The sequence below is a fragment of the Anomalospiza imberbis genome, chromosome Z (genome assembly GCF_031753505.1).
Source record: "Anomalospiza imberbis isolate Cuckoo-Finch-1a 21T00152 chromosome Z, ASM3175350v1, whole genome shotgun sequence".
Taxonomy (NCBI): Eukaryota; Metazoa; Chordata; class Aves; order Passeriformes; family Viduidae; genus Anomalospiza; species Anomalospiza imberbis.
The window spans coordinates 48,611,739-48,638,597 of NC_089721.1; the positions used below are offsets into that span (position 1 = coordinate 48,611,739).

The window sequence follows — 26,859 nt, forward strand, 5'->3', positions numbered from 1 at the left end:
CGCAGCTCATAATATGGGCCAGGGCTCATCTGCAAGTACTAGCGGGTTGTGACTTCACATGTATCCACCTCCCCATCAAAATATCCACAGGGAAAATGACCAAGGAGACCTTTGAACACCTTTTCAGACAAAATGAAAATTTGCAGTTTGCTCTAGACAGCTTCTCAGGCCAAATTCAAATTGGGCATCTTGACTATCATCTGTCCAACACAGAGTTCAAATTGTTGCTAAAAGAATTGCAAAGTAAAAAGCCACTCAAAGCACTGACAGTGTTCACAGATGGGTCAGGGAAGTCCCACAAGCCAGTAGTGACTTGGAAAGACCCAGAGACTCAGTTGTGGGAATCAGACGTTAAGGTAGTGGAAGGTTCCCCACAAGTGGCTGAGTTGGATGCTGTCATGAGGGCTTTTAAAAAATTCTATCAACCTTTTAATCTAGTCACAGATTCGGCATATGTAGCAGGAGCAGTGTCTAGAGCTGAACATGCAATTGTAAAGTAAGTCCCAAATCAGGTCATCTTCAGGTTGTTCACAGAATTAGTACACCTGGTTTCTAACCGTGAGCATCCCTTTTATGTGGTACATGTGAGATCACACACGGATCTCCCAGGCTTTATTGCCGAAGGGAACCGCAGAGCAGATGCCTTGGCAGCCCCAGTACAGCCAAACACAGTCGAGCAGGCCAGGCTCAGCCATCAGCAGTTCCATCAAAATGCCCCAGGTCTGGTACGCCAGTTCCATCTGCGGCGTGACCAAGCCAGGGAAATTGTGGCCTCATGCCCCAACTGTCAGGAGGTGGCTTTACCAACACTGGGAGCAGGTGTGAATCCCAGAGGTCTCCGCAGTTGTGAGGTATGGCAGATGGATGTCACCAAAGTCCCTGAATTTGGGAAACTCGAGAATGTCCATGTAACCGTGGACACCTTCTCGGGAGCAGTTTTTGCCTCAGCCCACATAGGGGAAAGGGCCACAGACGTCAGGAAACACATACACACCTTTGCCACCTTGGGGGTCCCAGCCACAATTAAAACTGACAATGGTCCAGCATATACTTCCAGGGTACTCAGTAACTTCCTGCAGGAATGGGGGGGTCCAACATAAAACCGGGATTCCTCACTCCCCCACCGGCCAGGCAATAATAGAGAGGACTCACCAGACGCTGAAACAGGTCCTCCGGAAGCAGCAGGGAGATGTGCAGGTGCTGTCACCGCACGAGAGACTTTGCAAGGCATTTACCATCAATTTCCTAAACTGCTCTTTTGACAGACCAGAACCACCAGCCCTGAGACATTTCAAACAACATCAGGAGCTCCAGCCAGAGGAGAGGCCTCCAGTATTAGTGAGGAATCCGGACTCTAAAGAAATCCAGGGTCCATTCCCACTTTTTACTTGGGGACGGGGATATGCCTGCGTATCCACGCACTCAGGAGTCAAGTGGATCCCCAGGAGGCATGTTAAACCTTACATCCCAGGACAGCCAGTGAGTCGGAGCGATACAGTGCCAGTGGATGCAATCAATGATCCCACCAACCAGGGGTTTGCGTCCAATCACAGGCGCCGCAGAAAAGGGAGAGACTCAGCATGTCCCTAAAAAGCACTTTTCCCACACCTACCTCAGCCTGTATATGTCCCCAGCCCGTGTTTATTATAAAGTTGTTGCCCCAGTTCCCCTATCCCCAAACACCCAGGAAAAAAGCAGCTCCAGTACCATCCCCAGGCCCTGTCCATCTACAAAGCAGTCACAGCAGCAAAAGAAACTAGGAGAAGAGGCCACTGCACAAGAATCCAAATAGAAACAACTGTCTTTTTTATATTATTTAAAGCGGGGAATTGTTGCATCCTGGGTTTGGGTTCAAATTATGGGTTTTTTCTTTGTTAGTTTTCCAGTTCTCTGTACCCTCATGCATCTCCGGGTTTTCCCCTACTCCTGCGGTTTCCGTGCCCATCTCCCCGTTCTCGCGGTCCCACTTGCCCCAAAACCCCGTGTCTGCCCCTGCCGTGTTCCCATTGGTCGCTGTTGGACACGTCATCACCACGATGTCTGTATCCATTGGGCGGGACGACTCCCCAGCCCCGACGAAAAGCTGAGACGCCCAACCGGGCGCTCAAGAGCTGACCGGGGCCGAGAAAAGTAACGCGAAGCCGCGCTTGAACACTTCAAGTCCTTAATGCATAAGTAACTCTTGGATGTCTAAATAAAAAACCTTCCAAAATCCACATTTTTATCCTCCCTGGATCCATAATGACTATTGTTAAGAAAATGAAGACTGAAAAATGTTATGTCTCAAGGAAGATGCAAATGAAATTATTTGCAATAACTCCTGAGTTCACATGGGACTGATATGAGGTAAAATTTCTTATATAAATGCATAATATTTCTCAAGAAAATAATAATAATAAAAAAATAATTGGATAACTGAAAGTTAAGCTACCATAGTTTTATGGATCAAGCCCATTTTTAGCTGTTTTTAAACTGCTTTTAAAATAATTACTTGAATTACTATTTCTTTTTTTTTTTTTTCTAAACACTGTAACAACATACAGCTGCTGCAGTCCATTTTTCTGCATCTTGCAAAAACTTCAGATAATTCTGGAAGCTTTTTAAACATGACAGAGTATTTAAATACTCTTTTGAGCTACAGAAAATATACTTCATATGAGCAAGGGGATGTGGTAGAATTACTGCCAGGAACTACTAAATGGCTTGCAGCAATATCTACACTTCCGTTTGAAGAGGAGGAAAAAATTGTTTAAAGGACATGAAATCTCTCCTCTCCTCTCCCAACTAATTTGCCTTAAGCTGTGCTTTTAGCCTCCCTTCCCTATGAGTATTGAACAATAAACCACTAAGAGAAAAGAAGCTTGAGATAAAGAAAGTGAATGTTAATCTGGGACACCGTTTTGCTAATAAGCATGGCTGTTGTTTCTGCTCAGTGCAAATTGTATTATTTTGTGTTCAATTGGTTGCATTTATTTGAGTGTCTTATCTATCCTGTAGGGCTGAGCAAAACGGCACACCCACTGAAACCAAACATGAATTTATTTTCTGTAAAAGCGGGGCTGAGACATGAAAGCTGTGAAAGAATCTTGTCAGCAATTCTCTGTGTAGGCAGCATGTTTCACTTTAATCATATGCATTACAGCCTCTACCCATCGCTTCAGATTCACTCCTAGAGGTTTTTTGCACATCAGTTTGGCTAACCCACTTTCTGATGTTCCTGCCTCTGTATAAGAAAGCTGAAAACTATTCTGCTTTTTACGCTGCAAACGAAGCAGCAAGACTACGCACACGCACACACGCAGGCAGAGGCAAAGCGATGGCCTCTGAATTCAGAGCGTGGGTCGTGCCCATCATTCGCTCCCGGCGCTGCCGCGCGTTTTTGCGCTGCTCACTCCCGCTGTCCCCCGGCCGCCTGCGGCGCCTGCACGGAGCTGTTCAGACACAAGAGGGCAGGCCACATGCGGAGGAAAGCGACCACAGCCAGCGCCGAGCATGGCGAACTTCGAGAATTAGACAAGCGCTTCTCACATTCCGGCTAACAATGTATGTAACCAAGCTCTTCGCCGGTTCCTCCAGCCATTACACTATTAGTTACAGCTGTACCCCTGCATTAAAAACTGTATCAAAAAGGGAATGTTCTTATTCTCTTGAAATCTGTAGCAATTTATAAGGCCACTCTGTAACAGGAAGAAAAGTTACTGTGCCTCCTTCCAAGATTTGACGAGCAGTCTAATGAACATGCGGCACATTCTCTCTCAGTGTATTCCACCCGCTGGAATATTTAAGGCTCTCCCCGCCATAAATGTATTTCGGTAAATGTGTTGTGTTCATTCTTACACAACCCTGCTATTTAAATGTGGGTAGTTGTTAGAGCAGGCTGTCATACAACGACTACCTAGAAGCAAGCAGTGCAGCAGCAAAGTAGCACACTAGCCCCCCTGCTAACACTTTCTCTGGTTCAATGTTGAAAAAATTCCAGTACTTGAATCTTTGAAGATAAAATACTAATTCAATTTACAGATCCATTGCAGTCCCATGCCTTCTTGATTGTTTTGATACTTTTATTTATTGTTATTGGTATTTTGAGCTTGTGACTTAAGTTCCTAAAAAAAAAAAAAAAAACCAGCAATTAATAACTCCTAATGAAGTCATCAATGTTTACGCCACCAATATGAACAAGTCAGAGGTTAGCTCTTCTAGACAAACACCATGTCTAGGAAAATAAACATGGAGATGCAATCTGAAGCAAAACTGTGCCCTCAATCTTCTGCTTGATGCTAACAGATGAAAAGTTAGATCCTGCTAACCTGTATTTTCTTGTCTCCACCCATCTCCTCTTCATTTATACACATAAACAACATAATTGGTTCTGATGGCATATCCATGTAAACTAAGGACACTCGCTTGAGTAGGTAGTTTGATATTTGAGCCTGGCACAAAGGAGGAGGTGAGGAGTAGTCCTTCTAAAAATGCAATGGTTAAGCATCTGTGTAGATGTTCCACGTTTTGAAAAGTTCTTGAAGTTCTTTGGCTGTGACAACAATGAATTCTTTTATCTGCTTCAATCTAAAAGAGATTACTGACCATTTATGGGAAAAAAAATTAAAAGTCTAATGAATTGATTTGCTATTGAAAATAATTCAATGCAAGTGTTCTTGCACACCACTTCAGACATCAGCAGGCATGATGGAGTCTACATTTTCCATCCCTTTGCAGAACATCAACAGCATTTAGTCATATCAACATGTTATCAGGAAGGCCCTGGCTGAATTACCTCTCTCACATAAACAACACTCGAGTTGCCTGTTATTTCTTTGAGGTTTTTTGTGGGTTTTTTTGGGTTTGTTTTTGTTTTTTTGTTTTTTTGTTTTTTTTGGCAAATGATGCTATCATCAGGATTTCAGCTACACAAGAGAGATTATGACAAAGATGAATACAAACAAAAACAAATAGTTACAAATGTAAAAGGCACACATTGAAAAGGAAATAAAATTCATGTGTCAGAGAACTTACCCTATTCCATAAGTTGCCTATATTTTCAAAGTTTTCCTCTGATTGTCACTTTTACACATACATGTAATACTCTTAATAATGTTTTAACAAATCAAAACTGCATTTTTCTCACAATCATCCAGTCACCAGCCTTCATCTCACACCTTCAGGCCATTAGTTCGATGTTGGCTAAATTTGTCTTTTGGACTACATGTGTTGTTGAATGAGAACAGGATTTTTTTTTTTTTTTTTTATCTTGAGAAAGGAAGTGTTCTGGCAGCATGTCTAGGTCTTACACATAGAACAGGATAAAGCAAAAAAGACGACACCACCCTGAAATATACGCATCTCGTGATATAATTAATCAGTTTCTGAACATGATGGACTTCCCTACAACAGAATTAAAAGGAAACACCTTGCAGATAATAATGAAAAAGTGTAGTAGCTCATGCAAAAATCTTTCCTTTTCCCAGAGCAGACTTTTAAGGATTTAGTTCTTCATTTCTTTTTAAAGAAAAACATATTCCTATTCCAAATCAAGAATAATTTCACTGGGTGAAAAAAAAAAAAAAGCATTCTAAAGCATCACTACTTTCAAGTTTGTCTCTTACTTCTCCATAAAACCTCACATAACTCTCCACTTAAATTTCTTCCCAAGAACGAACAGAAAAACCCAACCAAACCAAACCCCAAAACAAAAATTCTGAACATATTTCTAGAAAACAAAGTTCTGCTGCAGGGACACAGTTCTTACAAGATATGTTACATTATCATCATCATATAACAAAGTACAGGAAATTTATAAAAATCAATTTAACTGTGATCATTTCTGATTTAATATGGTTTGGATCAGTAAGTTGTAATTGCAAAAGCTGTGCATTTGTAATTAATGAGTACAAATTATTCAGAAGTGGAATGGGTTGAATGCCATTAGAAGTTTGTACACATAGTACCAAGTTCTGTTCATACAGAAAATTAAATTCAAAAGTTGATTTTAATACATGATGCCCTTCTTTCATTAGAGAGCTCTGATGAAAAGCCAGTAATATAAAGACTATGACCTGAAGTTCAAGATTGCATTTGAACAGCCTCTAAGCCTCTCTATACGATTAAAAAAGGCATTTTGACTCAAATATGAGGCTGCATTTAGCCATGCTCATGGCGTGAAGTACCACTCAAGAAAGATAATCCTGTGGGACTCTTGCCCAAAGGCAACAGACACCAGGCTGTGCCCCACGTGTGGAGCATCTGTCAAAAAAGGCATGTCATCCCTTCCTTTTTCTTGCCGTGGTGTTTTGGGACAGGATTCCCACACAAACCCAGGCATGCAGGCCAGAGCTCCAGCTGATCTCCAATCATTCCTCACCATCCACCCGCTCCAAAGGACGGTTGGGATGGGTGTGCTCCGCCTGCACCCGCTACCAACTGCAGGCACTGGGAAGCTTTGAGGCTGAACAGGGCACAGTCCTTCTCTCCTCTGTTTGCTCATAAGCACACAACCCAAGACAAGCACCAATCTTCCAGGAACATTCAGGTAGTAAGTATATTGAGCATATATGAGATTTGCAAAGCAAATGCTGTGACATCGCTTAAAAGAAACAAACACAATTGCTTTCACAGAAATTATTGTTTTCTCAATAAGATTACTATATTTGATGCTAAAATTCAGCTGTTTGGGGATGCAGAAGAACACTTATTATCAACCATAAGCAAACTGAAAGAAAAATACTCCCAGGGAAGTGGCTGTCACCAGCTCAGGTATTTAAAAGATATACAGAGGTATATAAAAGATGGTAGATTTAGGCTTTAGGTACATGGTTTAGTGGTGTACTCAGCAGTGTTAAATTAAGGGTTGGACTCCATGATCTTCAAGGACCTTTCCAACCTAAATAATTCTGTAGTTTTTTACTGAACTCTAAATGGCATAAGGGCTTGTTGATAGGTGCTGAGTAGAAATATATTTTTACCCTCTAACAGGAACCAGACTGGCTCTTTATACTGAGTATTGACTTTTCACTCACTTCTCTTTCTTGGAGGGAAAAAAAAATAGCAAGAAAAACAAAACAAACAAACAAACAAAAAAACAACACCACAAAAAAAAACAAAAACCTACCAGTGTTAAAGAAGGTACAAATGTTCCTTACAGAACTGTTTAAATTAATTTCTATGCAGGGGGATCCTATACCTAACCTGAAACTAAATTGAATACAATAGATTCTGAGGAAAACAAGCACAACAGAATTTGTACAACTACAGCTTTTGACCCAAGATATTTCCTCACTGTTACAATTTTTTTACTCCATCATTACCTCCCTTCCAAAGGAAAATACAAAATGATGGAGACATATTATTCTGTCAGTCTAACAGACACATGCACATTCTGAGTTTACCAGGAAAAAGACTGGGATTAATTTTATGCAAAATATGTGTATAAAACACAGATCCAGAAGGTTGTAAACCAGAAAATTCCATATTATATGAAAGTATAAAATTACAAATACAGATTTTGTGTGCATCTACCAACAAAAGAAACTTTTAAATTCATGGCAAATGTTTAGACTTCATTTGTTCAGTTTGTAAGGCTCCTGAGGATTACCTATACCAGGTACATGTTCTCGATCTGCTTGTTGATCTCACTTGAAAATTTAACAAGATTGGATTGTAAAGTCCCAAGCTGAAGATTTAAAACTAATCTTTGAGTGCAAATTAACCATATGAAAGCAAAAAGTCACTGTTTTCCTGATTAATTCAAATTATACTGAATTCTTTATTCTCAACTGTACATAGTTTTAACATTATACTGGTTTTTTTTGTTGTTGTTGTAAACAGAAGATACTTAGCAAGTTTCTCTGTGCTAGACTCAAATTGCTTAATTGGAACTGGAGAGATCACATCATTCTGGAGACACTAAAATGCAGAAGAATTGGGATTTAAATATCTGGTCAAACATGTGGCTTACTATTGATCACACAGAAATGATGCAGATTTTTTTCTCAATGGCAAAAAAAAGGAAACCATTATTTGCTTACAGAAATATGTTTTTGCATAATTTTATACTATGTATAACAGACAAATCAATTGATAGTGAGCACTACATAGGCAAGTCAGTCTTTCAGCTACTTTCCTGTTAGACATATTTACTACTTTACCATTTTTCTCGTTCATCAAAAAACCTATTTCTAACATCTCACAGGTCTCTTTTCTCAAAGTATGTATGTTTTAATACTGAGTTTATGAACAAATATTGAAACACCATTAAAAAAATACTGCCGTGCCAACACAGAGCTGAAAAAGCTTTAGTTCTATCTGATAAAAAGTTATTTTCCTCTTTTCTACTTGGTAATTCAAACTGCTCTACAGCTAACAAAAAGATACTTATTGTCTTATTAAATTTAAAGTAGCAATAAAGATTAACTCAGTCTCAAATGTGGTATCATACTGTATGTAGCTAGGTTAAAAAGGAATGTAAAACAAATTACCTGGATTGCTTAGGAAACCCTAAATGCCCTAATTTACCCAAACATTTATCAGAAAAACTAATTAAAAGCCTTTTTTGTTCTTGCAATGGATAAAGGTAGCCATTAGTCTCTGAAGTGTACAATTTTACCAGCAAGACAAAACAAAAAGTAAATCTTGGGAGCAAATATCAGCTGGACATTCACATAACAAGGTCCAGAGAGACATATCCAGAAGTTTCCGCTTTTAATCCTACTCTGAATAATGTTGGATGCTGTTCTCTTGATCCTTCAGAGCTCTTCTACTGCCAAAATAACTGCAAGGCTTGCAAGTCCAAATGTATCGTAAGCCTTTCCCAAGGCACCCCAACACTATCTGAGGCACTGAAACTATGGCAACCGAATAAGAAAGCAGCTTCCATGATTAATAGATGAAGATCCAAGCGACAGTGCCTTGCTAGGCCATAATTCAGGAATGCAGGAGGAATTAGCATAGAATCCATCTCAATCTACCAATAAAAAGTAGATTTTGAAAGGCATCAACAGAACCACATTTTTTTTTCTGCAGAAAAAAAAAGGAAAACCCACAAAAAAACCCCTATGGAACTATAAACTGTTCAAAATCTCATTAACATTTCAATGAATGACTGCCTCAAGAGCAAATAATGGATAAATGTTCATGAACAAGAGTGAAGGAAGCAACATATGAAATTTTCTATTCAAGTATAAAAGCCATATGAAGAATACTCAATATATAGAACATCTAATTGAAACTGAGCAGCCATAGATAGCAAAGTAGAAATAATGTTTGCTGCAGTAAAGAGTATAGTTGGATGCAGTTTTTCCCATTGTGTTGGGAATTCCTATGGGAGAGAATTTTTTCCATCTGCTGAACTGGAACGCCTGACCATACCTATTATATACTCTACACATTTTCACTGTTTGAAGGTCCCTGAGTCTATCAGGGTCATTACAAAATCAATGACAGTTAGGAATACCTTTTCTTTTTAAGCACATAATGAAACTTCTGCTATTATTGCCAATAAAAGTACTAGTAGGGTAGTCTTCATCCAACTAGATATTCTCAGAGTGACATGAAAGGGCATAACAAAACTATCGGGGATTTTTTCCACTTTTATAAGCTGTAAGTTTTCACTAAAGACAACTGGTTACAGAGATCATAAAAACATAGGAATACTCTTTTTTTGCCTGCTTCTTGGAAAGGGTGTAATGCTGCAGTCAAGGCATGGCTCTACCTGGGAAGGATGAGGGAGATGATGCCAAAGGCTTCCCATCCTGAGGACAGTGCCAATGTTGCCCTGTCAGAGAGGTGAAGCAATGCTGTGCACCTGCCCCCGGAAACTCTTTCACTTCAAAACTGCAGGCATATTGCAAAAGTGTACTGCTGTGGAAAGTTCCTCAGCAACAGTTTTCTCAGTAGCTAAAAAAAAAAAAAAAAAAACAAACCAAAAACCTGCCACTAACAAAAATGGCACAGAGTAGTCCATGATACATGAATTTCATGTTATATAAATACTTTACATAGAAGTGCCTATTATTAACAATATTTTTAAAGGAAAGGTCATCACTGAATGTAGTGAATTACCATATGTCTTCACTCTTGAGATACAGCAACTGGCAGTTCTGTTAATAGCTGGTTTATCTACTTTATTTTACATCTCTATTTCAGCCACTAAAGAAACACTCTGGGGCTTGGGGAATTTTTTTTTTTTCATACAAAAATGACTCTGTATTCACATCAAGCATTATTACAGCCCTCCTTTGGGCTGATAAAGAACAACAGTTCTATACTAGGAAAGACTTAATGAAATTTTGCAGCAAATTACAGGAAAATTCATTCAGGGTTTTTATCATCTTCTTCTTCCTTTTCTGAAAACTGGATTTTGTTGCTGTTCTTTTTTTTGTTGTTGTTTATTTTGGTTTTCTAAGTGAATTCTACTTTTTTTTTTAAATTAAACTATAGCGAGAGTTAAACTTCAGATTTCAGAGGGCATAAACCCGGTAGCTTCATTTATGTTCATCTGGTGCATGAAAGCTGAAAACATTATTATTTTATGGGGCAAAGAATAGATCTCTTATCCCCTTCCCTGTTTGCAGCATTAGCAGTCTTTATAAGAAATTACAAAAACTGCAAATGTTTCTATGTATGCCTGTCCTTCAAAGAGCCCCTCCTAAGATTTTCAGAAGTGCCTAATTTTGTACTCATTTTCTATTTTTTCTCTCCCTTCATTCCCATACCACATTTAATTTTGAATCCTTTCACATCTTCCAGAGCCTAGAACAAAATAGGCAAATGTGAAGCTTGGGAACTCCACAAGACATACAGGAGCTACAATATCTTAAATTATAACACAGTAGGTGGCACTCTTCCCTTTAAAACCTAAAGCTATGCCTTGGGCATGTGCTGCCATATTGACATGTTGCAGTCAAGACCCAAAAACCAAACCAACCCTCACTATGGATAGTTAGAGATCTCTTAACACTGCAGAAACATAAACACTCAATTATTTCCATGGCCATGGGTAACATAGCACATAAAGAAAATAGAGGCATACAAACTCTGCTCTGCCAGGTTTGTGCTTGAACTAGAGTAGTCCACTTTTACCTTCACAGATCTTATGCACATTTAAGCCTTTCCTTACTCAGAGAACTGGTTCAACAGCCCAAAACCAAAAAAAATCCTTTAGAGATCTGTCAGGCTCAGGTCCAGGCTTTCCCCCAGCTGATTACTTCTGTGTTAGAACACTGTTCATGGTTACCGTATACTGTTGATCAGTAGTCGGACTCTGTGCTATTGACTTTACCTTGCTGTCAAAATGTCTCGTCCACCTAAGAATAATCCTGATACACAGAATTTATGAACATAAAATGCTCAAATGGTTACTAGTAAAAAGCATTGTTTATCACTCTTATTTTTCTGTGCCCTGTTAAACAAAGCTTGTCACAATTTGTTGGATGTGACTTGCTCCATGACACACATGTCTAGGTCTGACTAATAACATTAAGGATCAGTCCAGACCAAATGTACTCATAGGACAGCTTCAGGTCTTTAGCAAGTATTGATTCCCAGCAGAGAACAGTATTTTCAGTTTGGGGCTTAAACACACACAAAAAAGTCACATTTAATTAATATTTCAGCAACTGTGTTTACTCTTACAAAATCACTCTGGCAGGCAAGGCTTTCCTGGGTCAGCAGAGCTTACTTGGGTGAAAGAGACTGCAAAAGGTGAGAGCTAAAGATTTACTTCATCAATAAATTAATAGTAGCAGGTCAAATACTCCAGTATCTGTATCAAATTAGGATAGTGAAAACTTCTGGTTTAGTACAATTCAACTTCTCTAGCATATGCTAGATCTAATATAATTTCAATGTTGTTTTCTAGAATTTCAGGATTTACTGGCTTGTTTGTTTTCAGCATTCTGCTATAGAATGCGAATCAGGTACTATACACAAAACATTTGTTTCAGTAGTATAACAATGAAAGTATAACAATGAGAGTATAACAATGACATCTTGCAAAGAAGCTGGATGTGAGACAGGTCAATTTAATCTAAAACATTTTATGTCTCCCCTGCTGTAAACCATTTGAGCTCCTTTCATGTGTATTTATGTATGGCTCTTCAAAACAAGATGACAAATTTCCCCTTCCCTTCACAAAACACGCACAAGCAAGTTCACAATCACCTACTTCCTTTCTAATGCAAACAATTCTAGTCTGGATTTTTCACAGGTCATTAATTTGATCTCTGTCCTTCCCTTCTTATCTCTTTTTTTTTCTTTTTTTTTTTTAAATTCCTTTCAAAAATTTAATGAAGGCTACCCTCCATTCTTAGCTTGATCCACTTCCTTCTTCAGGCTTAAACACGGTAACTGCAATTTTCTATTTGTAAACAAAGAAGGGACTATGGCTAATATTCACTTTCATCCTCAAGCAGCTAGAAATGTTAACTAGATGTCATAGATGACAGTGCCCGATTATTTTTTGGCTCAAATAGTATGAGTTCAGTTGATAAGGCTAGTTTGCCATTAAGCAATAATATACAGTTTTCAAGTAAACTAATTGAGAACACACAGAACATCTTTGACTGCCTAGTTTGTAGTCCCTGAAGGCATTCACCTGCACTTCAAGCCTTTGGTGCCTAGTACATGAAAAGCAAATATACATTACAGTATTACTTACTGTTTTAAATTTTGTTTAGCATTTAGGGAGAAATCTCAACTGGGCATGCTGCTCCTGAGCTAAGCTTCCATGAATGCCAGAGACTGTCTCCAGTGAAGAGTGGTGGAGAACAGAAATCAACTTTTTTATACATATGAAATTATTTGGCTTTAAAGAAAGTTAATTCTCTCTGTCTTGTAACTTATGAGAAACTACCATATTAAAACCAGGCTATTAGATAAAAGGATACCCTAGACAGTGAAAAACCTTGGCAACTGTACTTCTTTAATAATGAAAAGCCTTCCCGATCCTATAGTATCATGTACTTGCTTTCAACCATGTTCAAGGCAATTCCATGAAGAAAGAGATTTGTTGAAGCAGACCTAAATTTCCTCACAATTCACTAGAACAGTCTCATTAAAAAGAAAAAAGAAAGAAAAAAGAAAAAAGCTAACCACAGCAAGATCATTTTGTGTTTCTAATCTGAAAAAAATGGCAGAGGTAACCCTGAGCATGATAACAGCTGCATAAATCTTACCATGAGAGAAAGCTACAAAATCTCAATGAATTTTGAGAATTGAATTTTGAATCAAAAGAGCCTGACTGCACTGGATTTTGTCATACTGATGTCAAAGGACTTAATTATCAAGTAAATATTACTTGGATGAGAATGGTTTACTGGATGACACTTAAATGAATGTACATCAAAAGTATGAATTAATTGTTGCAAAGACAATAGGGAAAATTATGCATTTAGCTGCTATCTTTGAGGTCAAGTTAGTAATTATATCATTGCTGGATGATACAAAACAAATTAGAAGAATCTATGTCACATAATAAGCAACTTCGGGCAGCCCTGTGACAGAAAATGGTTGTGGACACTTAGCACTTCGTTATTTACAACACCTGCATGCTGTGTGTGCGCCTTTAGAAAATGAAGCATTCACCTTGCCTGCAGCGCCAGGAATTATTATCTTTTACAGTTTATCACAGAGCTAACTAAAGCCTTTATTTTTTGCTGATCCATCAATGAAATAATTTTCTGCAGCAACTAAACATCCGTGCTGCACAGACGCTGGCACAAACATGCATGTTTACAAACTTCAAAAGCAGCACTTAACTCGGGAGAGGAACAGGAAAACAAATTATCCCCTGAACAAGCGGCCAAGGCTAGAAAAAGACAGAGCCATTTGCCTAAGGGAAACCCAGCAGTTACTGCCTTGCGACTCACCCTGGGATGAGCCAGGCAGGACAGAGGCGGTGGCGACAGGCAGAAGAGCATCTCCACTGCAACTGACCGGGCTGCAGCCTCAGCCTCAGCCCCGCTTCCCCCGCCAGCCCTCGATCCGCACGCTGTCCGGTCCACCCCCGGGAACGCCTCCCTTGGACAGCCAGGCAGTCAGGCACGAAGAAAGGGGCGGTGGGACGGCCGAGCCCTCGCAAGAAGCAGGTACTTTCCACACGTGTAATGGAGACCTGGAGACCCAAACTTTCCACTGCCCTCCCTGGCGGCGGAGCAAGGGGCGGTGCTGACCCGTCGCCAGCGCACCGCAGACGGAGGCACAGCCTCTTAACGCACCCTGCCCTCAGCTGGGAGCCTTCCCTGCCCGTGCAGATAAGGGGACAGGGTGTGTGTGTGCAGGGTGAAATCACTTCCCTGCTCAGTATCATCCTTTTCCATGTTCAGCATCCTTTCCTCACTTTAGCATCATACTGTCCCCTCCTCTGCATTCCTCCCAACCTCAACATCCGCGACACGAAGGAGCCCCGCTCCCGGTCCCTGCCCGGCGATCCCGCGCCCCGCCGCCTGCCCCATCGGTCCGCCGCGGCGTGGGGCTTTCGCGGGGCGCCGCGTCGCCAGCCTGCAGCCTCTCCTGGAGGGCCAGCCCTGTTACTCGCCATTAAAAAACTTTCTCTTTTCCACCGTTTCTCCCATTTGGCCCGGAGCCCGAGGGCGGAGTGGGGCTGAACGAGCCACAGGCCGAGTGCTGGGCGGAGGGAGAAGAGTTGCGCTGCCTCTCACGGCTTCCCGCCCGCCGGGGGGACACGGAGACGTCTGGCCTTGGCCAGCCCGTCTGCCTGCGCTCCACGGCCAAGGAGAAGCGGCTTGGCAGAGCCGCCGGCCCGCGGGGGAAGACGCTTGAGGCGCCCGGCAGAGAGGGGCGAGGAGCATCCCTGCCCCAGAGCTACCCTTCGCGGGGCTGAGGGAGGGCAGCCGGCAGCCCACCTTCACCGGGCCCAGGGCGGAGGGGAAGGCGGCCACTGTCCGTGGGGAGCGGGCGGGGAGGTGAGCCCGCGGCCCCAGCCCGCGATCGCGAACAAAGCCCGCGGCTGCGCCTAGGGCTGCTCCGCGGAAGAAGTTGTCTCGATTCCCGGCCACTTCCCCCAAAAAGCAGCGCCAGCCTCGGAAAAAAACAATAAATAAATACATCGGCCGCGACCCAGCTACACCGCGGGAACAGCAGAGACGGTGGGGTTACGCCTCTAACACGGAGCGCACACATAGTTCTTGTAACAAAGACCCCACCACCCAGCCCCACACGATGCCCGGAGGCCCCGGGGTACGCGCCCGGCGGCCTCGGCGGCGGCCCTGGCGGCGGCGTCCCACGGCCGCCCAGCTCCCCACGGTGCCTGGGCGTGCGCGACCCCCTGCCAATTAGGGTTCGGGGATGGGAGGCGAGGAGCCACAGCACAGCGCATGCAAGCTGTGCCAAGGGCTAAGAGAGGGAGGATAACATGTTAGGCAATTGGGAGGGGGGTGGGGTGGGGGGGGAAGAAAAAGATGGGTGCAAATAAAAAAGGGAAAAAACCACGAAGCCACGAGATGCCGGGAAAGTGACAACAGCAAGCGCAGCGTATACACTTGCGGGCGGCTCTCCTCCTGCCTAGGCGCTGCAAACGATGTCGAGACAGAAGGCAGAAGCAGCCCGCCTCAAACCACACACCACCACCCTCGCTCCTTCCGAGCCGGCCGGGCGATCCGTGAGCCTCCCCGTCCAAGCAATCCCAAAACATAAGGTAGGGGTACGGAGAGAGGGGTACTGTACCTTTTCGGTGCATGTATCTGGGCAGCTAGAGGACAACTAGCTGATGTAGTGTCCCATTTAGTAATCCATTTTAGGGGATCTCTCTGGGAAACTGGAGCCACTCTCTCCTTTGCAATCCTTTGTCATTACTACATGTGTGCTTCCCGGGGGATGGTATATTTAATATTTCTACTTTCTGAATTGAAAACGCAATTTGTTCATTTCCAATGATGGACGAAGAGGGGAAGTGATCAAAGAGAAGAATTAAAAAAAAAAGGAAAAAAAAGAAAAAAAAGGGAAAAAAAAAGCGTTAGCAACTCCTCTCCAGACCCAAATTCCACTACGGTTCCACAACAGTAAGTCCCCTTCAGTCGAGCCTCGGGAGGTAAGTAATTTCGGAGTCTCCTGGTCCCTCTCTACCAAAAGTGCACCCAGTGTGACGGCTGCTTCAGGAAAACTCCGAGGCTGGAGGTACTCGCTGTGCCACGGCAGGGAAGCGTAGTCGCTGCTCGCCTTGAGCTGCCGGGCATCGGACTGTGCGCGGCGAGGACGTGGGAGCCGCTGTCTCTCTCTCCCTCTCCTCGTCTCCCGCCGCCCGCCCGCGGTCCCCGGGACGCGGCTCCGCCGGCGGAGGCGGAGACAAAGCCCGGACTGGAGCGCGGCGGGCGGGCGGACGAGCGGGCGCGCCCCGCTCCCCGCCCCGCCCCTCCCGCCGCCACGGGCGGGGCACGCGCGCGGCCGCCCCGCCCCGAGGGGGCGGGTCCGGGGCGGGGCAGCGGCGGCGCCGGGCGAGGCGTGAGGGGGCCTGGGCGGGGCGTGCGGGAGCCGTGCGGCCCCGCGTCCTGCTGGGGCTCGCTGTGGGTGGTGTTGCTGCCAGCGACACCTTGGGGCTGGTGCCGAGCGTCACCGGGCTTACGTCGAGCAGGTGTCTGAGGAGGGGACTCGCCGCCCCCGGCCCTCGCCCGTCTTCTCGGAGCTATTGCCGCCTCCAACCATCACGGTCGCTCCGCGCCGGGGGCGCGGAGAGGCGGCGAGGGGCGGGGAGACGCCCGCGGAGAAGCCCGCGGCAGCGGCGAGAGCACGGAGTGGGATAGGGGCAGCCGGCTGCAGCCCCCCGAAGGACTCGCCGCCTCTCCGCGGGATCTGGGGCTGCTGCGGAGCCCGGCGCGACAGCGAAGCCCCGCGCACGGGGCCGGGGCGGGCCGTACCCCCTTGGACGCATCCCCCGCGTCCCCCGGGGGGGGAGCGGAGACGGGGGCCGCAGCTGGCGGCTGGCCGTCCGCTTGACGCCTTTTCCCCCTTCCCACCGTCTCAGTCCCGCCTCGGTGGTCGCTGACTGCGCTAATCCCTGTCTCGGAGCCGATCCAGCCGGGAGCCGGAGCAAGCGGCGCTAATACACTAATCCCCATCTCCCCGTCCCCGCGCCGAGGCCCCCCGCCGCAGCCGCCGGCGGTAATCCCTCCGGCCCGGCCGCGGGGCGGTGCGGGGGCGGCGCTGGGCACCGCTCCCCACCCGCCGCGAAGGGGCCCCGCACCGCCCCCGCCGCTGCGCTCCCGGGACGGCGTCCCTGCGGCGGGAGGCGCGGAGGCTCCGCCGCGCCAGCAGACTCGCCGGGGCGCTCGGCTCCTGCCTGCGGGCGTCCCGCCGGGAGTCCGAGCCGCTGGCCCCTGATTCCGGCCCTCTGCGCCTTCGTGCTTCCCTCTCTTCCCGACTCCCACTCCTCCCGCTGACCTCTCGGAGCATCAGGGCTGGGACGGACAGGCTGCGGGAGTGGGCTACGCTGTAAACCCTGCAAAATAGCTCAAAGTCAGTGAGGTGAAAATCCGCGTGCTCGTTTCTTCGACGGTGGCATGCGATTCCTAATGAGTTTTAACAGTGATTTCCACCCTCTAGATCTCACCGGAGCTAAGGCTGCAAGGAGAGAGCCTAGTTGTTGCAGCGTGAAGGTATCTTGTTTCCAGGAGATTAATTTACATGTGCAATTGCTTTAACATGATTTGTACTTTTTTTCTTTTTTCCCCCTAACCAGATAAGTGAAAGGATAGAGTGCAACTAGGAGAATTGCTGTCAGGTCACGAAGTATGGCATTAAAATTAAAATAATTACTTATTTATGACAGCTGTTTTTTTCTGCCTTTTATTTTCAGATAATGAAAGGACTGTAAGACATTGGTTTGGGTTCTGTATTTGATTTGGGTCTAAAATTAATCACACGTCCATTCAATTTCTAGTTGTTAGATTACAAGGGAAAATATTCATCTGTATCAAGAAACAGTTTCTTCTTTCCTTTCTGACAGTTTAAACTGAATGTATACTTAGGGTAATTTTATGACCAAAGAACCAAGACCTAATATATATTTTCTTTCTTTCTTTCACTCTTTCTTTCACTCTTTCTTTCACTCTTTCTTTCACTCTTTCTTTCACTCTTTCTTTCACTCTTTCTTTCACTCTTTCTTTCAGTCTTTCTCCCTTTCTCTCTTTCTTTCTTTTCTCTCTTTCCCTCTCTCTTTCTTTCCCTCTCTCTTTCTCTCTCTCTTTCTGTTTCTTTTTCTTTCTTTCCCTGCAAATCTAAAACAGAAGTGAGTTCTGCACCAAACAGGGTAATTGCTGGAGACAGATAAATTTTAGTGAAACAAACCTCTTCTAGATCTGAAAGCAATTAGAGAAACTCAACTGGTACAAATAATTTCTGGGTACCCAAGTGTGTTTCAGGGGGGTAAGCCAGATGAATGTACCTTGATTTGCCAAGACCCATAACCCCATTTCCACAAAGAGGCCCTTGATTATATCATGGTACTTCTTCCTCTGTCAGGAAATGAGAACAGAGACTGAACATAGGACTTGTGGGGAATACCCATTTCACAATAGCTAAGGCTGACATTTGATCATTATATTATGTTCAATCACTACATACATTTTGAGGTGTTCAAAACTGCCACCAACTTTGTTGTGGGTTTGAACTGGAAGTAGATATAGGTTTGGTCTTGACTATGTGCTTCAGCTACTTTACAAATATTTCCGCAATACTGAATGGTTTATTTTACCATTGCATTTCTTTAATAATCAAGAAAGGCTCCCTGACAGAGAATATTTTCCCCTCCTATATTTAGCCTTTTGAAAAATACAGACCAGATTTTTATACAATGAAAGTTCTGGAAGAAGCAACACTAAAAAAATCCTATTTCCCAGATACTGGTACTAGCTAAGCCATCTGTTACTAGAAGTTTTATGTTCCTTTTTTTACAAAATTGTTTTTCATTCATCCATCCATTTCCCCCCCGTCTTTAATTTCCAAGATTTTGCTGCCTAATTTCAGTTAAATCATGCACTGTAGCCCTTTTTCATTTAGCCCTCTGCCAAAATGACACCCAGCTCTTCTGTTCTTCATTGCCTCTTGGTTTGCTTTACAAACTGTGAAGTGTCTTCATGACTTGAAAACCCACCCTCATTTATACCTGACTCCCTGTTCCCCTTCACTCAGTACTCAATGCAATGAACTTTTCTCCTCATCTTTTCTCTGTCACCAAGCTTTTCAGTCTATTTTTGTGGAACTTTAACATCAATCTCAATTCTTCATGCTGTCAGATTTTTGAAAACAGAGACACAACCTTACTTGTTTTGCCTAGACTAGTTAACAATTGTGGGCTACTCACATGGTTTTGGGAAAGGGAATTATTACCCTTATTGATGGGAAAAGACATATTTTTTTCCACTGTCTTCTTTTTTGGCAGCCTCAGCAGTAGAGTGCAGTGGGTTTTCCAGTCAGGAATTGTTGGTGAGGTCTCCATGGAGCTGTGTGTTTTAAAATCCTGATCTGAACAATTCACACAGGCTATAGAGAACTTCTCCAACTCCTTCCAATCCCTCTGCAAAGTAGGTCTTTACCAAAAATTTGACTTTGTGTGAAAATGTTACCTCTACTCCTCCTTAATCACCTGAGATATCTGTGAGACAGCTGGCCTGTATGGAGGAAGGGCACTTGTATCTTCTTCGCTGGCAGCAGCTGCCTTCTTCATTTGGGATGTGCAAAGTTCAATGCTGATTTGTGTGCTAAGCCCCACACTGTATTTTCTACTGTACTATCTTCCCAGACCCGTGTGATTGTAGGAACAGCATCCTGTTAGATACAGCTCTCAGGAGCTGGGATACTGCAGGGGTGCAATGGCACCTTGTTGAGTTCATCCCCATTCATTCCCTTCCTATGCCAGAACATTCAACATATATACAATATATGCAAAGTTCCCCAATTCCAGTTGTTACTGTTAGATTCAGTTCAGCTTATTCTTGCCACTATTTCAAAAGCTCAAAATTCAGCAGAGTTTTACATTGTCAAGAAACAAACAACACAAATGGAAGAGCTGAGGACTTTGACAGCTGTCTGGGAGATACTAGGGGGTTTTGCCCCAAGGAAGGTATGAGAGAGTTTTGATGTCCATGAGGGACTTAAAGGCTGTAATATTAGGAGGGCTTGTACTCCTTTTTCCTCTTTCCTACTTGGGTATCAGAGGAGAAGCTTTTACCTGTGGAAATATGTTTCACCACAAATAAAGACAAAATGTGCAGGCACATCTTAATATAAAATAAGTGTTGACTTCTTTAATCTTATAGCAATTCTGAAATCTTATCAAACTGCAAATATGATCTGTGTCAAGACAAGATTATTGAATGCCTGGCAAAGTAAGAGAAAAATAAGATCTTTCTTTTAACCACTTCAGGGAAATTAATCAAACTCAGCTGTTCTCTGAAAATGTGGTTGAAAGTGGGGAGATTTTTTTATCAGCTTGTAGCTGTGTTTAGTGCAACTAAAGGAAACAAGACTTATAAAAATCAGCAGACACCCAATTCTCAGCCTCTGTGTAAAGTGTAAAGTGGCAATAGGTCTATTGCCCAATTAACTCATGCAGAGTGGGGCTTATAGTTTAAAGGTATGAATGCTAGACATTTTACAGCTCTTTCTGAACAGGTAAAATGAGATGTGATTAAGAATAATGAGTTTCCTCCATGGACGTGATTTTTAATGGTTGGCGAATCCTTGCAAAATTCTTTCTGTAAATAAAGACCTTACCAGAAATGCCACATTTTAGGTTGCTGGATGGCATATATAGATTTGCTTCTCTTACTTTCTTCAGACATCTTCAAAGTGAATACTCAGATGACTATAGGTTGACATGAGATGTGCTCAACAAGAAGCACCCAGAGTATTCAAAGTTCAGCAAAGTAGTTTGTAATACTCACTGGAAATACCAGTGAAAGTTTTGCCTCTGCTGGGAACCCAGAGTGTCTCTGTGCCAATTCTGTGCAGGTTGGTCTTTACAGCTATGGAGGATTTTGTAAGGCAAACAATGCTGCAGAACAGATGTTTTATGCAGGAGGCTGCCCTGGTCAGCTTCTGCTGTACAGTGCCAGAAAAATCAGCAGAAATTCGTGTTGCAGTGTGAGCAGCATTCACATGTCACTGTGTCATCTAGTTCCCAGAAGAGGAGAGTGTTACATGATGGTGAAATAAGCAGAGAAAACTGTGGATAGTGGCTGGACCATATGGTGAAGGGAGTGGCTCCCCGTTAAAAAAAGAGAGACAACAACAGAGCATGTAAGATCAATATGGAAAAGTGATGCAGAATTTATGAGATGTTAAAACCAACAGAAATTTGCAGTGATTCTTTATCAAATTACTCTAAACACACATGGGCCAAATCTTCCTCTTTTACATAATCTTATTAATGGTAGTGCGTCCATAACTATTTAAACTGCTAATGATTTGTTTTGTAAAATTTTATTAGAAAGGGATTTTGTGGTAATTTTTAACTAGCCTGAAGAGGTCTGCAACAGGAATATAACTGATCTGTTGTATTCCATAGGCACTTAAGTTCAAGTCAATAGAAAAAATTATTTGCTATTGAACTCTATTGGATTTTCCATAAAGGGAAACAATTTCTTCACACATTGGATGTTGATGATCACACGTTAGTCTCTTGTAGTTAGAGTCTCTGAGAGGAAAATTAATCAGAAACTATAGAGCGAGCATCTGAAGAGAGTTTTCAAGGCTTCTTTCTCCTCAGTTTTGCTATGGGAGAAGACAGCATGCTCCTCTGTTACTTGATGGTGATTTTATTTCAAGTATTGTGCTCTATGTTTTTAGTTCACTCTTTCAGAAGATCCAGACCCCCAGCTATTCCAACATTGTTTTTAGGTATTGCACCCTTTTTGAGTACAGTGAGGAACTGAACAGAATAAAATGTTTCTCTCAGCTGCTGTTTCTCTATGTATGATTAAATTTTGATGCTAACTACAGAGTTGTCTGGAGAGTAAGTGAAGGTAGCTCTCTCTTTGAAAGACTCTGAAAACTTGTAGAATGTATTTTGATTGAAAAGTTAAATGTTAAATTGAAAAGTTAAATGTTAAATTCATAGTTTTCTTTAGATGAATCCTCAGTTCTCATCAGGACTCATTAAAACAAGGCTTGATCAAGAACTTAAAGAAAAAAGTGAAGAGAAAGATTTATTTTTGGCTTGGCTATGTTCTTGCAGTAGGTAAATGGGTTCAAAGTGAAACATTGGAGTGGCTCCCCCTAAAAAAATGAACATTTCATATTTGCTTGGGGTAACTAAGTGTAAAATCATCATAATTGAAAAGACAGCACTGAAACAAGTAAATACTATAATAAAAATGTTTAAAGTACAATTACAGGAACAAACTGAGAGCAAACCCAATTCTGAGTAAAAAGAAGTAGTTAGTTTAGGAAATCAAAATCATTATTTTCAGTGTCCCCTCAGTGGAACTGAGCCCTTAGAAACATTCAGTAAATGGAATTGTCAGGCAATATAGTATTACCAAATAGAAACTGTTAATGGTTTCAGTATCAGAAATAAAAAGCCTTTATTCCATCCTCCTACCCAACACACATACACACATACAATTAATAACATTAATGCTTATCCAGTGACTTTTTCCTATTTCTTTTCTTGTTTTATAACCCTCAAATTGATGACAGTAGGTAGAAGAAAGGGTTTGCAACTGACAAATTAAAAACAGGAAGGGGAAGGATAGACAGGAAAAGAGGAGCCAGGATAAAATGGAAGAGTCTGGATGATGGCTCCACCTGAGAAGATTTGTGAGTGTGCAGTGGGCAAGAAGGAGGGAAACCAGAGAGGAGTGATGGGGGAAGGAGATATGCAGAAAGAGGACCAAAGAGAATGGAAAGCAAATAATCTCTATGTGCAGCAAAATATTAGCGAGATAAAATAAAGCAATTAAAAAAGAATGGGATTGGTTAGACCTTGACCATTGAGCAGCTGATTGAAAATTATCTTTTTAGTCAGGTTTTATCTTTCAGTACTGAAAGATTACTGAATTAAAACAACAAGAAATGAGAGACTGAGTAGCTCTAGGTTTACACTTGCTTTTAAACAATATGAATATTTTTACATACTAAAGGAGGAATTGATGTCAAGCACATTATGGACTGCTAAGATATAGAAGAGTGACTGAAAATGTGTTGAAAGACAGGACACAGTCTTTGGGAAGAAGCTGTGTCCTGCTTTTTGAAAAGCAGTTTTCATCAGTGTCAGTCACCTCCTAACACAGCCTGATGAGTTATTTGGACCCAATTCTGTGTGGAAAAAGTGACACAGGATAATCAGAAAATAACAGAGCTCCAGGACACAGGATCAGTCTAAAAAGGCAGCAGCTTGACACTTACTGTCTCTGATGGGTGGGCTGGATGGAGATTGGCTCCTCTTGGCTTAGAGCTGTAAGCAAGGTGAAATCAGCAGGTGAAAGGAAACACATCTCTCACATCCTCTGTGTTCACCTTCCCTCACCAAGGTTAACTTAATGTCCCTGGTCTCTCACAGAAAAGAGCAGAAATTTATTTGTCTCAAATGGAAAACATGGTTTTATAGATGAGTAATGTGATGGTTGGCTCTCACAATTAAGAGATGGATATTATGTGTATATATAGTGCTGTTATTGTAATATGTCCTCCCATAGTCCTCTTTCCCCTCTCCCTTGTAATAGTCAGGGCATTTGGGGAGGGCTGGCTTATTACTAGGAGGCATGGCAAAACAACACCTGACGTCCAATCAACATGTAAGAAAGTAATCTCCCCCAGTGGATAGCAAAGAATGAGTTGACTGACAAAACTTTGGGAGGGTGTTAAGAGTATAAAAGACAGAGCATCCATTTTGTAGCTGCGTATGTGGGTGCTGGTCACAAGGATGGGCAGTGCTGTAATTTTTCCTTATTCAGTCCTTTGTTGTATTTTTGTTAAGATTTAGTGAACCTTTGAAATTTTAGAAGTGAGCTTCTTTTCTCACAATGGGATGAGCCATAAGTTTGTAGTACAGCGTGGTTTTTATAGGTTACAGTGGGGAGTTGATGGGATCTTCTGAGTGATTTCTAGAATGCTGTCTAGCAAAGGTATTATTCAGGAAGAAGAGCAGAAACATATATTTTCCTTTGTTTGCTTAATCTCTACCTAAGAGGTGTTTCTAGCTCTAGTTTCATTAACTGGTGTAGAAAGGACTCTATTTTGAATATTATTCTCTTTGGAATAATAAAGTATTCTGGAGACACCTATTTGGTAGGCTGGATTTTTCCAGATAATTATCTGAACTCTGCCAATGGTACTTGTGTTCAAAAGAGTTTGACTCAGTAAGAAGTTACACTGAAGCTCATGCAGGTGGGTGAGGAATTAGGTGTTTCTTACTGTGTGCAGATTTGATAGCCTCTGGCCCATCTGATGAGGATGATGAGAGGTGCAACCCCTCCCTTCCTCCCTCCTTCTAGGCTCCTGGTAGTCTGGAGTTTCCTGATGATTGTTAGAGCTGAAAAGCATTTGCTAATGAAGCCTGCACTATTAATAGGGAACAAGGAAGGAGAGTAGAGACTTCCTGTGTTTGCTCATTCCTGGCAATCATTACCTAGATGCTGCTCCCAGCTGTGACTCTCCCAGGTAAATCACAGCCTAGACATTCCAGTCCTGCCTAACTGAGTTTCAGTCACTCTGCTGCCCTGATATTAGTACAGCAAAGTTGAGAGGAAGTGAGTGAAAGCCATTTGGAAGATTAGTCACTGTTTCAACATAAAGGACAAGAGACCACGCAGAAACTGACTGCTGGGAGAAGTCTGATTAACTCGCCGTGAAAAGAGGGCTTCCACTTGTTTGAAGATGTATATTTGATTTCTGATGGTTCTCAAACCGTCGTCCTTTCTGTAAGCCACCATACCAAACTTTCTACCTGTCTTTTAGAGTGTACTTAACAGTGCATGTGTAGAAGTTTAGTAGGTGAAGAGGAATACCTCATTGTTGGAGAAGTGCAAGACTATGCATAAAGAAGAAGAAATGTGGGGGAAAACATCAGCTTGCATGCAATAAACCACAGGCATCCTCATTTATGTGCCATGAGTAATGAAACTCCCACTAGTTGGAAAACAAATTAACATGTTATTGCCCAGGGTATCATTTATAGCAATATTCTTAGTGACTCTCTATTTGGCCTGTTCTGAAGACAACATTGTTCCTCACATTTGGCAAGAACTTTCTGAGGATGTTTCTTGGATTGTACTTTCAGCCCTGTGTGGAATATGCATTACTGTTCGCAGAAAATCAGCAGAAAGCATGTGTGCATTTTAGTATCTACTTATACATTATGTCAAATACAGAAATAAAACTTGATGTTAAAGTATTTAATTTTTGCTTGGGTCTGTGTTCAATTGACATGTTTAAGTTGGGTGTTCAGTTAAATAAAAATCAAAGTTTATTTATAAACATGATGTGTTTGATGTGGGTTAAAGTGTTTGGGGAAAAGAAGTGGACTTTGAGGAGTCTTTGGGAGTTTTGTCACTGACTTTCATGGGACCTGAACATCACTCAAAAGACACTCAAAACATAATTAAAAAATGGGTAACATTAACCAGTTAATAGCCATGCCTCCTAAGTCTGTGAAAACAGAAAAGTAGGAAAACCATAAATGTAAAATAGAATAAAAATACCCCCTAGGCATTAAACTGTAAAGTTTGGTTCAAGCCTTGGTCTTACTTGAATCAGTGGCAAAACTACAGCTGACTTCAGTGTAGTGAGACAGCAATTTTCAAGCTCAAATCCTGATTTTGGTGTTGTCTTTGTGTATGTCAGATAAGACATACAAAACCCACCTTTTCCCACAATCTACTTCATGTTAATTAAATGAATTTATCATTCATGCCTCTTGGGAACCGTTTTCACATTGACTTTGCCTGTACTAATTGCTGTCAGGCCAGTGTCTGACACCAACCAGTAGTTGTGGGTTTTGTTTGTTTAGGGGTTTTTTTGTTTGGCTGGTTGGTGTGGTTTGGTTTTGTTTTGTTTGGCATTTATGTGGTTCTTTTTTGGTTGGGCCTGTCCAGAATTTAAAAGAGGACAAGACTACAGCAAAAAATACTCCTTGGTTATCTTTAAATTTTCCATCAGAGTTATAAAACCTTGTAAGTAGAGGGCTTGTAATGAGAACTCTACAGTGACCTTAGTGATGGTGGCAGATATTATAATATGGATGCTGCTAAGAGGTCTGGTTAATGAATGCCAGTAGGATTAGAAAATGATGAGTGTACTTCTTAAGGCTGCCATGCTGTGATAGATTTTTATCACTAAGAACAATGAAAGGTGAACAGTAATCTGTGGATACTGCCTCTTTCCTTCCTCCAGAAATCAGCAACATCTCTTATTAATTAAATTGAATACAGAACAATATAAATCTCTCAGTGCTTATTCTGCTCATTTCATACATACTAATGAGGATGAGCTTCTGAAGCTGGTGGTTGGGATCATTTATTCAGTGGTGGGAAAAATAACATCAAGATTCAGGCCCCCTGCTGATTTTGCCCACTGTTGTGCTAGATTTATATTGGACTACTAATAAGTAACTGAATACATTAAATGAGACGCTCATCACTGCAAGAGTTACAAGGGACTCCTTGTTTCTCTTCCTTGTGTATTCTTTGGTGAGGAGATTAGGGGAGATGGGCCCATTATGTAAGTCTCTCCTCTTGGTATTTTATCCACCAGTTCAAAGCCCTCTTTTCCAAACAGAAACTATGCCAAAGCTCTCATCAATCATTAAAAGTCCCAGCAGTTACAAACTACTGATTTTGATGTGAAGTGCAACAATCCTGCTTTCTTTTCACATAAGAAAGTGAATCACACTATGCTTAGCAGTTCAAACTCTAC

General features: G+C 42.3%; 1 protein-coding gene across 4 annotated transcripts in view; it reads right to left on the bottom strand.

The window, feature by feature from the left end:
- Positions 1-16,261, bottom strand: part of SEMA6A (semaphorin 6A) — a 128,986-nt gene extending 112,725 nt beyond the window's left edge. For 3 of the 4 annotated variants that reach the window (XM_068176438.1, XM_068176437.1, XM_068176435.1), the window contains exon 1: positions 15,676-16,261. The gene's annotated coding sequence lies outside the window, so the exon portion shown is untranslated. Of the gene's footprint in view, positions 1-13,859; positions 14,044-15,675 lie in introns of those variants that run through there. The other variant, XM_068176436.1, reaches the window with a different exon arrangement.
- Between the last annotated feature and the right edge of the window lie 10,598 nt (positions 16,262-26,859).